Source organism: Ambystoma mexicanum, chromosome 9, assembly GCF_040938575.1.
Source record: "Ambystoma mexicanum isolate Mex_15411 chromosome 9, UKY_AmexF1_1, whole genome shotgun sequence".
Lineage (NCBI taxonomy): Eukaryota > Metazoa > Chordata > Amphibia > Caudata > Ambystomatidae > Ambystoma > Ambystoma mexicanum.
This window is the reverse complement of record NC_090931.1, coordinates 426,250,186-426,268,704: the sequence shown is the minus strand read 5'-3', so window position 1 is coordinate 426,268,704 and position 18,519 is coordinate 426,250,186.

The window sequence follows — 18,519 nt, the reverse complement described above, 5'->3', positions numbered from 1 at the left end:
CGTTAGTATCTACACAAAATATGACCATCAAACGAGATATGGATGAAACCACATTGAATACCTCTAAGACACCAAATACTTATAACAAAAATAAAGTTAAACCTGAAGTCCAGGATACCCTGGACAACCCTGAACATGTAGCACACACACCTGCATCCGGCAAAATAGACATAAAAACCATACGTTTGGACACACCTTCCACGTCCCATCCGGAACACATATACCCCATACGTGATGCTACAAAATCAGTATCACTTCCAGAGACGCAAGGTCAAAATCTGAGACTAGAAGCTCATTACCAAACACCGCTACAAGAGCGTGCAAGGGCAGCCAAACGGCAATGGCAAACAACACATCTGCCGACTGCTATGAGAAATGATAAGCCCACAAATCCACTCAAAGCAAGAATTGCCCGTTTATCGCTCGACATTACAGAAATTGATGCGATTATGCATTCACAAGAAAGAATTAAGGAGGTGTTTGGCGGATTCACTACGCCAAAACAAATCGGAAAAATGGAGACATCTACCCCAATCGGTTCACCCAGAACCGTTTCACCTACGAATGAACCCTTGGAAAACAATCCAAATAAAAACAATTCGTCCATCGGAGTGAACCTGGGGAATATAAGTAATCCTATAGAATACCAACAAAGAATACCGACGACGATGCTAGATCTGCAAAACACTCTGGTAGCAGTACTATCAACAGCTATGATTCCTTTTTTAAAAATTGAAGAAGCGATGGTTGATTCTATCAAGGATCAAGCGACACTGCTAGCAATGCTCTTGACCAAGCAAACGCAGTTTGAATCCCTTATAAACTCAATACAAGAAAGACTAAAATATGAAGCTGAATCGTCAAGAATATGGCAAAATAGATTAGCCGAAGTGGCAAGAGCTGATAGAGCTGACAAACTAAATTTAATGGACACATTCTCAATTATCACAAAAAAAATAGTAGATGATAAAGTAAAAAAATCTGCACAAGTACCAACGAACCTGCAATGGACCACTAAACAAACTCAGACAGACAACCAATCGAACCTGAACATGAGGAAAATAGACCAAACGACACAATATGACCATCAACCCTATCCAGTGCCAGTGCCACAACCCCTGGTGTCTGTGTGGCAAAACACCACCGAACCTCCTGCTTGCACACCATTTGATATCTTTGATCTTTCAAAACGAGGACTAGTGGGACAGGACTCATCGAATAAACCAAAGCCCAAAAAACCTGCTAAAAACGGGTCACGTGCATTTCTGCGAAAGGTACTAAATGCGCAGAAAACAAATAATGAAAAAACAAAGACCAACAGAAAATCTCTACCTAATAATCAGTCTACTCTATCACATCCAATTCCAATCGCTGGAAAAAAAGATAAAGCTCGAAATCTTACAACTCAAGGCAACCAATCAACGATGGAACCATTAGATATACTCATAGATGCAATTAACCAACAAACATCCTCGACCCTGGAAAAAAGAGATAGAACTACAAATTTTATCCCACATGCTAACGAGTCAATGAGTCTTAAAGACTTAACCAGACAAGAATCGCGAATTAAACCTGCAAACTCAACTAACCTGACAGACATCTCTACAGAAGATGACAGAAGAGCCTACAACCCCATTTCTATAAACTCTCAAGATGAATCCCACATTATAATAGATGAATATGAAAATTCGATATCTGACTGCACTCGGAGCGAAAGCATCGAAAATGTGCACCAAAGCAACATCTCTTTGGCATATTCGACAGTGTCAATTGAAGAAAAATGGCCAGCAGATGAGACAGAAAGACCCATAGAAACCAACGGTTACACGCCGATTCATACAACACCTAAACTCTCGAGACCAATCTTTAAAAATCCGTCAAATGCATCATGTGCATATCGACTGGCCATATTTCCGAACAACCCAAGCACTGAAGTTCCTGTCATCTTAAATAGATCCAATACCCTACGCCTGTTTAAGGCAATCCCACAACTATCTCACATAAAAACGGAAGACATTGAGCTAATCATATTCCCAAACAAGCAATATATGGAAGAAGCCCACGTTGATTTCTCAAACCACGACACAATGCAATGTGTCATTGACAATAAACATCACCTATCGACTCTGGGATTTCAAACAGAGGAAATAATGGTATCTCGTTTGATGGCGGAAAAAAAAACAAGAACGCTACAAATCTTTAGCAAGAATATATTCAATAAACGAACCAGACAATACACCATCCAAGAAGGGCGACCAAAGCTCAACGATCTAAGCTTGAGACCACACGATCAAAATAAAAAGCCAAGAAACTGCACTAATCTAGAAGTGAACCACAGAACAAAGAAAATGTACCTATAACAACGAAAAGACCTACTGAATCCCCATACAACCTTATGTTCCTGGAACACGAGGGGTTACAGACATCTTCTGGAAAAAGAGACATCTACACTTGAAGAAGTCGATATCATCTGTTTCCAGGAAACATGGTTGAAAGAGGAAGTGGTGTGCGACGGTTACAGATCATTTACGAATCCAGCCATATTCTCTCAACAAGGAAGACCAGCCTCAGGAATGCTCATACTAACAAAAATAAAACTCACATGGCGTATATTGCAAAGTAAAATAATCCACCCATGGGCACAATTCCTAACCATCAACATTCCGTCAATACAGAAATCCAACACATCTTATCCTGCAAAATACACGCGTTTATCGATTTTTAACATCTACTGGAACCCTACAGCTATGTCTGACAACAAATTCATCGACTCTATATGTGAGGAAATCGATGGACTGAATATCAGTAATAGCACAAACGAAATCATTCTGGCAGGAGATTTCAATTTCCACCTCTTCGATAAAGAAGGAAAGAAATTGGCACCTAACGAAATGTCATCGAGAGCGAGAAAATGGATCAAGGAAATGACGTTACGCAACATTTGCCTAAGCGTGCAACCCACCAACGAAAAAGGCATCCTGTTGCCGACCTGGTCAAGAGAAAACTCCAACACAATAATTGACTATATCTTCACAACAGAAGGTATTCGGGAAATCACAAATCGCACTGCGAATGTGTCAAACCCAAATAGCGACCATCGTCAAATCTTCATCTCCTGGCCGGCCGAACCTTCATGCGAGCATTGTTTGAATCTTCCTGAACTTGAAATAACTAACGGGTTGAATCGCCTTAGAATTAAAGATCATCAAGCTCGAGATTTAACTAACCTATTTAAAGACACAGCGATGAAGGACCAAGATAAACTAAACTATGGCTGGATCTTACAGAAATATCAGCAATCCACAGCAAGAAATCAACAAAGAGCCAAACAGTTGCATACTCATTATTTCAATCTTCAAATCTTTCTAGAAAAAAAGAAACACTACAAACAACTCCGACAAATAAAGAAAAAAAAAGGAAATAATGCAATTGAAATAAAAAAAGAAAATCAAAAATTTGCCCACATAATGAAAGCATACAAAATGACAACGAAACAACATGATGCAGAAGAACTCTTGAAAGCGTTAAGTGGAAAAAACACGCGACAGTTGTGGTCCTTGATGAACAACGCATCGAAAAAGCAAACCCTGACTCAAGAGGTGGAATCACATATATGGGTTAAACACTATCAAAACCTATATAAGAAACCAATACTCCAACCAGCTTCAAGTCTACAAGAAGACACTGAACCCTGGACCCTAAAATGGGATATAGAAGATATCACCACTACTATGAGGAGTCTGAATTCATCTAGGGCCCCAGGACCTGATGGGCTGGCTAACAGCAACCTTAAAGCAAATCCAGAACACTGGGCCAAATTCTTCTCACATCTCTTACTCCTGATAGAAAAGACGAATGAGATTCCCCGAACATGGTCGACAGCCGTTTTAATACCAATCTACAAGGCAGGAGATAGAAAAAACCCTACCAACTACAGACCGATAGCACTATTAGATCCATTGGGCAAATTATTTGCAGGCTATCTTGAGAAAAAATTAACTGATTGGGCCAGACATCATGGTAAACTAGCAAAAAGACAGACCGGCTTTGTATCAAAAATAAGTACCAACGTTAATCTTCTGCTGCTGAACATGATAAAACACAAAGCATTTACAAAAGTACAGCAGGTATATGCAATCTTTATAGATTTAAAAATGGCCTTTGACCTAGTCAACCGACAACTTCTATGGTTCAAATTGGCTGCATGGGGTTGCCCACCGGCCATTCTGAAACCAATACAACAACTATACTCGAATACGTCAATCAGAGTTCGCCTCTCAAATGACGGAAAGGCAACAGCACCAATACTCACATGGAATGGGCTCAAGCAAGGATGTCCACTAGCTGCTTGCCTCTACAATCTCTACACCTATGAGTTTGAACGAAATATTCAACACACTACGGCAAATCCACCGAAGATAAATAGTGAACCTATCCAAACTTTAATATTTGCCGATGATATTATTATTTTGGACAAAACGGTGAAAGGTCTACAAACAACACTGAACAAAACGCAAACATTCATGAAGGAAAATGATCTACAAATCAACACAGAAAAAACCAAAATGATGAAACTCATAACTGAAAACTCTAAGAAGCAAAGGACTCCAAATCTCTACCTAGAACACAAAAGCATTCTGGCAACCAAATCCATAAAATATTTAGGTGTAATAATAAACCCATCGAAGAACGAAAAAGAATGGCAAGAAAATATCGAAGAAAAGGCAATATCGTTGTCAAGACAAGGCCGATTCTTTCACTGCAAATATGGTGCATATACAGTAAAACCTACAACTCTATTGTATAAGCAAAAAGTCATTCCAATCCTGACTTATGCGAGCGAATCGTTGATAAATCAACACCTATTGAAATGGCCAAGATATGAAGCTATATTCTGGAGGAAAACCCTTGCTCTGCCGAAATCTTTACCAATCTCTAGAATTCGATATGACCTTGCCCTCCAATCTATCCAATCCATTGTACTTTGGAAACAAATGGACCTATATAGAAAAATCATTTCGCAAGAAAACATCCCATCACTGGAAATTTTCAAAGATAAAAAAGATGCATTCCAAATTACAGCGTTAACAAAGTGGATAAGCGAGATTAAACGAAATATGCAAGACGAAGGCATTACTGAAGAAATGCTGAGAAACAGACCTCAATATGCCAAACGGAAAGTACAAGAAAATGACTGGATAAGAACAACAGAATATCAGAAGAAATTTAAAAGACATCTAAACACCGCTATGGAAGTAAGAGCTATCAATGAGATGCCTGCGTACTTACTTCAATTTCCCAGTGTGAAAATTCGCGACTTATTTTTACGATTTCGTCTGAATATCCTACCCACGCGTGAATACTTGTCATTGATAGATAGAACACGTAGCATCTCGGCAATCTGTCGCTATTGTAAAGACCCAGTGGAGCAAGAAACCCTATTCCATCTAATCATGGTGTGCCCAGAGCTAAAAAATAAACGTGATATATTTAGAGACTTCTTCAAAATCTCAGAGCAACAAATGACGACAGAGGAGCGATGGGCAAAACTGCTCCAAGGAAACAACCATTGGTTGATCATCACAGTGATCAAATTCTGGATCGAAATCGACAAAGAACTGTAAAAGAACAAACAGAATAATGATGTACTAGCATGAAGAGCACAAGGAAACGGGAAAAAAAAAAAAAAAAATGAAAAGTTTGACAAGTCAAACATAACATTTAATAAAAAAAAAAAAAAAAAAAAAAAAAAAAAGCACACCCACCTCGGGTATTGCTTTCAGAGGAAGGAGAAGGACCGTGTTGTTGACCTGCCCGCAAAAGCAAACTTGCGTTTAATTTTTGCAGGGGCTGTGGGTGAAGAGGGACCGGCAAAGACACCCACTCTGGGAGAAGAGGTGAGGAGAAGGAGAGATACGGAGCAGAGGGAGGCCTGGAAGAAAAGCAGAGGACCTGCTCTGCAAGCAACCTTGCCAGGCGAGCAGCATCAAGGGACACGCCCGGCGCAGGAGAAAGGAGAAACAAAGTATCGAGGGATACTTTTCGAAGGCCCGGAGAGCGTGTCTGTGTCATCACAGGGCAGCCTGTACCTGCAAACCTACGGCACGAGTGAGGAAGGAGGCCCCGGGGGCTCGTCAGCTGCAGCCAGCAGCGAAGTAAGCAGCGGACAAGCGCCAAGCGCCGCGGCGGTGGACCCCGCGCAGGCATACGAGGCCCGGGGGGTGCTGCAATTTGAGCGAGCATTGTAGCAAGCAGTCGCCTTGAAAGAGGACAGGTGGCGCTGCTACTGACATACTGAATCAATTTGAAGCATGCCCAAAACAAACCATTCCTCCAGGGTGGAAGGAAAGGGAAGGGAAACTGTGGCACAAACGTTTGGGTGCCTGAACACACAAACACAGAGGGGTCGTGTTCGGATTCCAGGCCAGAATGCTTTCAGGGGTTAGAACCGAAAACGGCAGTTGAAAAAGCCATAATACAATATTTTAAATGAGTTTGGCACCACGGCCACACGTCTTTTTTCGTAACAGGTAAGAGCACAGAACAATTGCAAGGCCACAAGCAGGAGCAGATAGAAGGGCCTAATTTGAAAATGTTGGCCCAATACGATCAGAATGGCAGAGGAGATGAAGAGGAGAGGAAGGGAATTCCAGAAATGGGCGAGAAAGGCGGAGAAGGAATTTGAGGCACAGTAGTTGTCCAAGACACTCCATGGAACAGACCAAGCAAGGGAGATGTCACCACTATTAATTGATGAAAGCAGCTGCAGCAAATCGGATGGGGCTGGAGAAGAGGCCCTCCCCCAAGGGAAGACGAGGCACAGAGAATCACCCAGCACAGCAGCAAGAGAGGCAGCAGAGGCCCAGAGGAAGAAGAGCAAGAAAGAAAAGAACACAGGTACTGTGAAAAACAAAATTGAAAAACATATTTTAAAAATGTTATGCACATGCATGGCTGGTCCGGGCAATTCACCCAAGAACAGCAGCTGGGGCAGAGGGAAATGGGGCCAGAAGAAGAAGAGCCAGAGGTGTAGGAGGACAGATGAGGTGCCCAACACAGGCACAGACAGCAGTGAGAATGAGGAAACAGAGCATTTACAAGCATGGGAGAAACGGAAATGGGTGGTAAGCAAAGGAAAAAGAAGGTCATTGTTGAAGGAGGGACAGACCAGGGGCCAGAAGGGCTTGGGCCCGTACCGCAAGTGGTTCAGGAAGTGATAACCACAGCCATCAAAGAGGTGGTGCCAGTCATGACAAAGCTTGGCAGACCAACAATGGGCAAAGACATGAACAGGGGGGCAAGGAAGACAATGGCATGGTATATAGACGAGAAAGTGAAAGAAAACATTTGGCAAAAGGAATTTATAGATATATTTTCACTGTTGGAATATCAGAAGAGGGGGTGTGATGTATCCAGGGAGGACAGGAAAGAAGATGAGAAGGGAATATGCAGGAGAGTGACAGTGGAACAGAGCTTTGAGAATTGGGTGTCAGCGTTTCACATCCTGACCACCATTATTCTACAAAAATACCCAGAAGAGGGGATGGTACTGGTGGCATATGAGCAGATTTAAGGTGCACAAGGCATTTGGGGGTGATTCATGGAGGGAATACGACCATAAATTCAGAATGCAGAAGGTTAGTTATGCAGACAAAGAATGGGACGAGGAGGACTATAACATATGCATGTTCAATATGCTGAAGGAGAAGCTGGAGCAAAACTCACGGGGCTATCACAAGAAACCTTATTGGCAAAATAGCTATAGGAGCGAGAACGGGTACAACGCCAGGAAATTCGACAATGAGTACCAGCGGACAAGGGAGCAGTAGTTTTGGAGTAGGCAATTTGGAACCCAGCGAGGCTGGCAGGGCAACATACCACCCACATCACAAGGAAGTGCAGAGGGGCACTTGGTCAGCGCAGGCACCACCTGCAGCATGTTGGAAGTTCGAGAATGGTTTCTGCAGTTTGGGCAAGGGCTGCAAATGTATTCACAAGTACAGCAAAAACAGCGGGGAACACAGCAGCATACAATGCACAAAGGCAGCAACGGCCAACAATAGGCACAGCGAGGGCAACCGATCATAGGGGGCTGGGCACGATGGGTAAATCCCCGGTGAGGCAGGACAAAATGGAAAGATGGCTAAAGGTGTTTCCAGACAGGGAAACGGCAGCATTGATAAGGGAAGGTTTTTCAGTGGGGTTCACCGTCCCGTTTCAGGGGAATGGATCACAGGACATAGCGCAGGATTTGAAGTCAGCTAAGGAGAACCCACTGGTAGTTGGGGAAAAGATAAAGAAGGGGATTGAGATGGGCAGGATGGGGGGACCATTCAAGACTTTGCCTTTTCAGAAGTTCATCTGCTCTCCTCTGGGTCTAGTACCAAAGGAAGAAAAAGGGGAGTTTAGTATTATTCACCATCTCTCATACCTAACTGGTGCCTCTGTAAACAACTGGATCCCCCCTCTGGAGGTGACGTGTCATACACAGAATTACAGAATTACAGGAGGCGGTAGAGTTGGTCAGGAGGGCAGGCAGGGGTGCCTGGATAGAAAAAGCAGACATAAAATCAGCATTTCGACTGATCCCAGTACACAGGGCATCACAGCAGTGGTTATGCTTGCAATGGGTGGGGCTATTATTTTGACAAATGCCTTACCATGGGATGCACGATTTCATGCGCATACTTTGAGAAAATGAGCTTTTTTTTTGCAATGGGTGCTAACCAAAGAGATGCCAAAGGTGAGGGTGGTCCATTACCTGGACGATTTCCTTTTCGTGGCACATCAGGAGTCAGGGATTTGTAGGACAAAACTGAAAAAAATCAAGGAATTTGTGGAGGAGTGGGGGATCCCCTTAGCACAGGAGAAAACAATGGGGCCTACCCAGACTATTCAGTTTCTAGGCATAGAGATTGACACAATGAGGGGGCGGGGTGTGTCGCATCCCAAAAGAGAAAGTGGTGGACCTATCAAGTACCGTCAGAGGGTTAGCAAAAAGAAATAAAGCTACAGTAAAATAGCTACAGTCACTATCAGGGAAACTAAACTTTGCAGGAATAGTAATACCTCAGGGGCGGGTATACCAGATAAGCATTGAAATAAGAACAAGAGGGGCCACTCAGGGGCATCACAGAGTCAGGATAGGGGAAGGCGTTAAGAAGGACATGGCAGTTTGGGAGGAATTCCTGAAAGACTACAATGGCTCGGTTATCTGGCGAACGTCTGTCACCCAGGAGGGAAGGAGAGTGCTGTTCACTGATGCAGCAGTGGCATGTGGTTTTGGTGCAATATTGGGCAAAGAATGGTGCGCAGAAGAATGGCCAAAGGTGCGGCAGGAACTCGAATGGATCAGAAATATCACATTATTGGAGCTGTTTCTGATATGGGTGGCAATATGTCCACGTCAAAGAAGGCATGGGCACCACTGCTGGCATTGGAAAGGAAAGAAAGGATAGCTCAGTGCAGACAGGGCAAGCGGCAGCTGAGCTAAGGAGCCAGGACGAGTCATAAGAGACCTCGCCAGAAACGCTTTGGCCCAGAAAATGGGTAAGCAATATGAAAAACACTTGCAAAACGCATTAGGGGAATTCAGAAACAAAAAGTTGTGAACATAACAACAAACAATATGTGCAATTTACGCAGGGGAAAAGGAAAGCTGGGCGGCAGCACATCTGGCGGCAGTTGCATATGCAGCAAAGGTAGCTGTGGGAGCAGACCCAACAGACAGCCCGTTGATAAGATACACAATGAAGGGATTTGTCAGGGATTTGTAGGACAAAACTGAAAAAAATCAAGGAATTTGTGGAGGAGTGGGGGATCCCCTTAGCACAGGAGAAAACAATGGGTACTACCCAGACTATTCAGTTTCTAGGCATAGAGATTGACACAATGAGGGGGCGGGGGGTGTCGCATCCCAAAAGAGAAAGTGGTGGACCTATCAAGTACCATCAAAGGGTTAGCAAAAAGAAATAAAGCTACAGTAAAATAGCTACAGTCACTATCAGGGAAACTAAACTTTGCAGGAATAGTAATACCTCAGGGGCGGGTATACCAGATAAGCATTGAAATAAGAACAAGAGGGGCCACTCAGGGGCATCACAGAGTCAGGATAGGGGAAGGCGTTAAGAAGGACATGGCAGTTTGGGAGGAATTCCTGAAAGACTTCAATGGCTCGGTTATCTGGCGAACGTCTGTCACCCAGGAGGGAAGGAGAGTGCTGTTCACTGATGCAGCAGTGGCATGTGGTTTTGGCGCAATATTGGGCAAAGAATGGTGCGCAGAGGAATGGCCAAAGGTGCGGCAGGAACTCGAATGGATCAGAAATATCACATTATTGGAGCTGTTTCTGATATGGGTGGCAATATGTGCACAGAGTCGCAAATTGAATAACAAAGAGGTGGAAGTGTGGCCAGACAACATGGCAGTGGTGCAGGTGATGAATAAAGGAAGTGCATCCTGCCCGCTGGTGCTGGAGCTATTAAGGGCCATTACACCGGAATCCTCAAGGAATAATATAAGTTTAAGAGCCAGGCACATAGCTGGCGAGGTGAACAATGTTGCTGGACGCCCTGTCTCGTTCACAGTGGGAAACTTTCAGGAAACTGAGGCCAGATGCAAAGGAACAAAAAATGCCCACGTCAAAGAAGGCATGGGCACCACTGCTGGCATTGGAAAGGAAAGAAAGGATAGCTCAGTGCAGACAGGGCAAGCGGCAGCAGAGCTAAGGAGCCAGGACGAGTCATAAGAGACCTCGCCAGAAACGCTTTGGCCCAGAAAATGGGTAAGCAATATGAAAAACACTTGCAAAACGCATTAAGGGGAATTCAGAAACAAAAAGTTGTGAACATAACAACAAACAATATGTGCAATTTACGCAGGGGAAAAGGAAAGCTGGGCGGCAGCACATCTGGCGGCAGTTGCATATGCAGCAAAGGTAGCTGTGGGAGCAGACCCAACAGACAGCCCGTTGATAAGATACACAATGAAGGGATGGGCAAAGTTGGAGGGGAACGAACACGACAGCAGGAGACCTCTGAATTTTGAGAATCTAATCTGGCTGCTAGCAACACTCAAGGTCACATGCTCCAGCGAATACGAAACGGCACTGTACAGGGCAGCTTTCTCGATATCATACTACGGCACACTTAGAATTGGGGATCTGGTGGTGCGCAATACAGCAGCAGGGGATGGCCTAGCAGTGGGCGATGTCAGCATGGGCACGGAAGGCATGACCATACTAATAAGAAAATCCAAATCCGACCATATGGGAAAAGGGAGGGCAATAGGGCTAAATTGCATCAAGGAAAAGGACCATTGTCCCAGATGCATCACACAGGCATTCCTAGAAAAACGTCCAGCACTGGGGGGCCAACGCCTGAGACACAAGGATGGCACAGCCCTCAGCAGATACCAATTCCAGGCAGTACTGAAGAAAGGCATAAGTAAAGCGGGCAGGATCCGACAGAGTTTAGAATAGGGGCAGCAACATTAGCGTGGGCCGGGGGATTGGGAGCAGAAGGGGTCAAGAGAATAGGGGGTTGGAGATCAAACTGTTTCAAGAAATACATAAGAGAGCTCATGTAATAAACTGCACCCCCCTTCCCCTTCCTACAGATGGCGGCCCCTACAGATCGCCATGGATCGTGGGACACTTTCGTGACCCGTGCAGGACGGTGGATAGAGGAAACAAAGCAAGGGCTGCATTTCCCTAAAACAATCACATCATGGTGGGGTCTACCAGGGATGCATTGGGAAGATATCCACGATAGATTGTCGGATTTGATTGGTTTTAGCGACCCACCGGAGTATCTGGCTCAGATGGGGAGGCAAGCTACAGAGAGACATTTGGTTGTCCCTGCGTAACATAGCATGCTGCTGGAGGGGAACCGATATTTTTATGTCAGAGATAATACCCCAGAGGATATGGTATGGAGCAATGTGCAGAAAGGCGGTAGAAACAGCCAGGAGAAAACTGAACAAAGCACTGGAGAAATACTGCAGGAACACAGGCCTACATTTCATTCGACATGGCCCGTCCCAGAACAACACTGATTGGTTCCACCAGGATGGGGTTCACTTGCCACAGAAGGGAAAAGAGGTTTTCACCGACAGCATTTCAGTGCATTAGAAAATAGGGGATGCAGATACGAGTACTTTTGGGGGAGCCTGAGCGGCTGGGGCACCACCCACTCAGGTGTGGCGGCACGTGTCTAAGGAGAGGATGCCAATTGGACCGAAACACTTGCCCGCGCAAGCAAGGCATCATTGAACTTGGGCACAGTGTGCCCAAAAGCACACCGGTTTTTTATCTTATGGTTTGTTTATGATTGTAAATAAGAAATAAATGCCTGCAGCCAATAATTATGTACCACAACAAAATGGTACGGATAGTTATTACAAGATAGGGGTATGAATGAAAGTCTGGGTGCCCACAGTACTTAGGCTAGGGGCGCAGTGGAAAAAGGAAAGCATAAAAGCGAGTTCGCTTTTACTCTTTCTTTGTTCACTCCCCCTGTGGGACTTTTAAAATGGCTAACGTTAATGGTGCACTGCATTCAATTTACATTTTTTTTTTAAAAATAAGTCATTTGTTTTTTACGACTGCATGAGATTTTGGCGCAGGCATAACATTATAGATTCCTATGTAATTCCCCTCCATTTAGCGCTCGCTACAAGCAGGTGTGTTCCATAGGCACATATTGGTAAATGCTGTCTACAAAGCGTACTTTGCAGGCAGCATGTATTATTATTTTATTTCACACGACTGAGCGTCAACGAAAGAGCAAAGGCGATTTCACCCGCGTCTCCCCGTTTCTTATCCCCCTCCAGCGTGCACATGTTTATCATTGCACGTAGGGTAGCCAACAGCAGGCAAGCGCCAAGGTTGGATGTACCCTGCTTGCAAATAACATTTGTGATAAAATGACCCTCATGTGTCCTGACGTCTGGCCTATCCACGGCACGATCACAGCATCCAACCCCCATAGCAGAGAGTGAATCTCTTGCCCCCCTGGGACACGAACACCCCACCCTCTCCCAGTAGAAGTCTGCAGAGCAAGCAAGAGACGCCACTGTTCTCTCTTTTAAGGGCTGTTCGCGTTAGCGCCATTTCTTGCTTCATTATGCCGAGAGCTGCTAAGGATCGCACGATCTACCGTTTAGAAAAGATTTAACACCAGTCACTGGTTTTATTTACAGGTAGAAGCAATTAAGAGGCAAAGTAGTACATGCACGTACAGCCATCAATTATCTGCAAGCAACCTGCAAACCAGCCTAGCAGATCCGTCAGAGGGAGCTGGAGAACAGCCAGCGTCTATCTCTCCATTGCTGCCACCCCAGCGCCTACTGTTCTGTACAGGCGGCCGGGACTAATTACTGTGCTGTGATGCCATTACATTGTTGGGGGAAAGGGTACCTTTTAAAAGGAGGTCATCTTATGTTCTTCCAGTCCATGTTATGCTTAAATCCTGTTATGCTATATTGTGCCATAAGGGGTACTTTTGTATATTGAGACTCCATTGCCAAGATGGTGCCACACATGGATGATGCATTGTGACACCAGGAGTACTTCTGTATTTTGAGACTCTGTTACCAATATGGTGCAGTGCATAGATGCTACATTGTGTCATGAAGGTACTTCTGTATTTTAAGACCCTGCTACCAAGATGGTGTCACACATGGATGATGCATTGTGACATCAGGAGTACTTCTGTATTTTGAGACTCTGTTACCAATATGGTGCCGTGCATAGATGCTACATTGTGTCATGAAGGTACTTCTGTATCTTAAGGCCCTGCTACAAGGATGGTGCCACACATGGATGATGCATTGTGACATCAGGAGTACTTCTGTATTTTAAGACTCTGTTATCAATATGGTGCAGTGCATAGATGCAACATTGTGTCACGAAGGTACTTCTGTATCTTAAGGCCCTGCTACCAAGATGGTGCCACACATGGATGATGCATTGTGACATCAGGAGTACTTCTGTATTTTAAGACTCTGTTATCAATATGGTGCAGTGCATAGATGCAACATTGTGTCACGAAGGTACTTCTGTATCTTAAGGCCCTGCTACCAAGATGGTGCCACACATGGATGATGCATTGTGACATCAGGAGTACTTCTGTATTTTGAGACTCTGTTACCAATATGGTGCAGTGCATAGATGCTACATTGTGTCATGAAGGTACTTCTGTATCTTAAGGCCCTGCTACCAAGATGGTGTCACACATGGATGATGCATTGTGACATCAGGAGTACTTCTGTATTTTGAGACTCTGTTACCAATATGGTGCCGTGCATAGATGCAACATTGTGTCACGAAGGTACTTCTGTATCTTAAGGCCCTGCTACCAAGATGGTGCCACACATGGATGATGCATTGTGACATCAGGAGTACTTCTGAATTTGAAGACTCTGTTACCAATATGGTGCCGTGCATAGATGCTACATTGTGTCATGAAGGTACTTCTGTATCTTAAGGCCCTGCTACCAAGATGGTGCCACACATGGATGATGCATTGTGAGATCAGGAGTACTTCTGTATTTTGAGACTCTGTTACCGATATGGTGTCCCACATAGATGCTGCATATTGTCATGAAGGGTACGTCTGTATCTTGAGATTCTTATACCAAGATTATGTTATGTTATGTTATTGGGCATGTGTATAGCGCCTTTCACCATTGGTATGATCTTAATGTGCTGTGGGTTGAATGCCCTCATGGACACTAGTCCAGGTCAAAGGAGAAGTAGGGTGGTAAGTAGTGCGTGTGTGCACTCAGTATGTGTGCAGCTACACCAAATTTGTGATGGGTAGTGGCATTCTAATGTTAGGAGTTGTGTGGAGGTAGCGTGAGACCAGAAGTATGTGTGCAACTAGGCCGAATTGTCCTGGGTAGCTGCATTCTAGTGGACATGGTGCTTGTATATGAGATTATGTGTGCAGCTAGGCCAATATTTTTACTGGGGGGATAGCTGCGTTCTAAAGATCGATGTGGTGCGCATGGTGGTGTATAATTGTGCATGCAGCTAGTCCGAAATTAATCATGAGGGATATCCGCATTCTATTGTTTGTTGGTGCAGAGGAAAGAGTCAGCATATTGGCAGGTATGTGCGAGTATATGTGCAGTTAGAAGAGGTCCCCTGTTCTGTATTATCATCCCATGATTGCCAATTAAATTTAGCTCCTTATTATAGATGTTTGGTGCTTTAGTTCTACAGAAACCTCTCTGTCTAGTGTGGATTCGATTCTGTTTCATCAAGCGTGGCTGGATTTCTCTCTGGCTTAACAATATAATCAATGTTGAGTTTGGCCATTTGCCCAAACCTTCTGTACCAGGCTATACCCCCTTTCTAAAGAAACCCTCGGCCGATCTTCCCACTCCGGCTAACTATCGCCCAATCTCCATCACTCCTTACATGGCCAAACTCCTGGAAAAGCTGGCCATCTCCCAGCTTAATCTGCATAATTAATCTGTTGGTTGTCTCCACGACCACCAGTCTGGCCTCAGGACTGCCAGAAGCATGGGAATTGCTCTCCTGAACACCCATGAAGTCTTGCTCTCCAATCTTGACTTTAATCTGCCTTCTGTCCTCATTCTCATCGATCTATCCTCTGCTTTTGATACGTTAACCTTGTCATCCTGCTCAATCGCCTCTGTGAAAACGGCATCTTACCTCCGGAAGATGCCGGAGGTAAGGGAGTCATTAGGGATTGACCTGGCCAGTTCCCCAGCACATGTAGACGTGAAGATTTCTTTGAGGAGTGAGGCGGGACAATGGTCAAGGGAGGAGCCAGAAGGTTGGCTGTCGGACAGCAGTTTGATGAACTCCTCGCTCGAGATGGGGTTGGAAGAGCAGAATGGAGGGGTCTCTGCAGGCAGGTGGGTTGGTTCTTGAGGAGAGGGTGTTGGGCAGGCGGTGAGTTTGGAAACTTTGGCATTGAGGGTTGCCATCCTGTCTGGGGCTGTTTTGTGGAAGTGTTCAGAGAGTGAGTTGCAGAGCGTTTGGGAGGAGGTGATCAGCAGCAGTGCAGGAAGGCTTCAGGATTTTGGTGATGATCCTTTGTAGCTTTTTACTGCTGCTGTGGCAGCTCAGGATTCTGTTGTTGTAATAGGATTGTTTGGCATTGCAGATCTCTGTTTCGGTGATAAATATGAGATCAGGATTGTCGGAGGTAAAGAGATGAAAAAGCGGCCCTAAACATTGCAAAGAAAGACCACATTTCGCCATCCAGAAGAAACTTACACTAGCTTCCAATGAGAGAGCGCATTTGGTTCACACCCTTGTCCATAACACATAAATGCCTTGCCAACACTGCCCCTAGATACCTCACGAGCAAATTCACCAAACCTCAATCCACTAGACTGACACAGTCCACCCATGCCCACCTCCTCTCGATATCAAGATTCAAGTTGCAGAGTGCCGGTGGCTCTAGCTTCCCAGTAGTTGCAGCTAAATGGTGGAATGCATTACCATTATCATTAAGCACCAAACCTTCATTCCTTATGTACTGTGAAAACCTCAAAACTTCAAGACCAATACGCTGCATGAGCAATTAGTAGCAATATATCTAAACCAAGTAATGAAACTAAGATCCTAGCTTACATTTTGATTGTACATACTGTGTTATCACTTGCATTCGTTATTTTTATGTATTGTGCAACTGCCACTCTGCATTGATGCCTACAGGCTTAGTGTGCAATAGAAATGCCAAATAAATAAATATATAAATAAATAAAATATGCTGTGTCTGTTCCTGGCCACCGAGCGGGCATTGATAAGGAGGCAAGTAAGTTTGTGCGATGTGGCTAGGGTGGTGCTTCTATGTGTTTCAGTGGCTGGTGGGACTGGAGTGGTCGGTGTGACTAGTGGGATGGTGCTGGTCACAGGAGAGGTCAGTGTGACTGGTCAGACTGGGTTGTTCGGTGTGACTGATTTATGATTTATTTATTTTATTTATTTGTAATTCGTATAAAGTGCTACTCGCCCATGGGCCTCAAAGTGCACAGGAAACAAAGACAAGATGAAAAACACAGAAGCAGAAGAAGATGCAACAGTCATAGTGTAAGCCAGAGAGAGCAAGGATTTGGTCAAAACTGGTGTTTAGTCTGGGTCAAGATTGAACAAATAGGTTTTGAGGCTTTTCTTAAATTCCAGGCAAGACTTGGAATGTCTGAATTCAAACAGAAGTGTGTTCCAGTGCAGAGGAGCTTGTGCATCAAAAGTAGAGCCACCAAAGGTTTTCAATTTATACCTAGGCTGAGTGAGTTTTAGAGGGTCATAAGACAGCAGGTTACGGCCCCCTGAAAGGGTGGTAAGACGGTTTATGAGATATTGAGGAGCTTCCTGGTGAACGCATTTGTAAGTCAGGGACAGTAACTTGTGTGTGTCACATTGTTTAACAGGAAGCCAGTGCAGGCTGCGTCTGGCATCTGTAACATGTTCCTTGTGAGATAGACCGTAAACAGCTCTAACAGTACCATTCTGGTCAGCCTGCAAGGACTGAAGGTTCGCCTTAGAAGTCCCCACCAACAAATGATTGCAGTAGTTAAGGCGCGCGTTGACTAAAATAGTGGCAAGGAGAGATCTGTTTTTTAAAGAGATTTACGGGCGAATATGATTGAATAACTTAGAAACATATCCGCAGGAGGCCCTGACCATGGCCACATGGGGTTTCATGGACAGTTCTGCGTCCAATACCACAACCAAAGAGTTTACCTTACTGCATACCTGAATTTGGTTACCAGCTATAGTAAAGATCTTATATTCCGGTGACAGTTATTGTAGTCTTTGTCCAGATGCTAGGATCAGTAGTTCCGTCTTTTCTGGATTGAGTGCGAGAGAGTTCGTAATCATCCAATTTGAATGGCATTATATATACGATTAGTGTGAGTAGAATCTGTGCTGTAGCAGCCGGTCAGCTCAAAGATGATTTGTGTATCATCAGCATATTTCACCAGCTGAACACCAAGACCATCTAGAAGGGTGAATAGGGACATAATGTAGACGTTAAATAATAAAGGGCAGATACATGATCCCTGAGGGACACCACATGTGGTGAGTGTGGGTACTGAGCTGACATTCTGTACTGCTACTCTGGCGCTCCTGGGGCCAAGAAAGCACTGAGCAGCCTTATCACAGCACTGAGCTTGTTCACTTAACCTGGTGATCAACAAAGAGTGATCAACCAGGTCAAAAGCTACAGAAAGATCAAGAAGCAGGAAAAGGGCAGGGTTAACTTTGTCAATGATGTTGGCAATATTAGATTTGAGGTCGGTCAACACCGTTTCTGTTCCATGCATGTGCCTGAAACCTGATTGTCGCAAGTTCAAAATATTATTTTCAATAAAATCTTGAAGTTGTATGTGTGCAACACGATTTGTAATGGGTCGATAATGTTTAAAAACATTGGGGCCCAATTTGTTTTTCTTAAGGAGAGGGGTAATCCAGGACTCCTTGAAGATCAAAGGGACAGTGGATTCGGCAAAAGACAAGTTAACTAATGCAGTTAT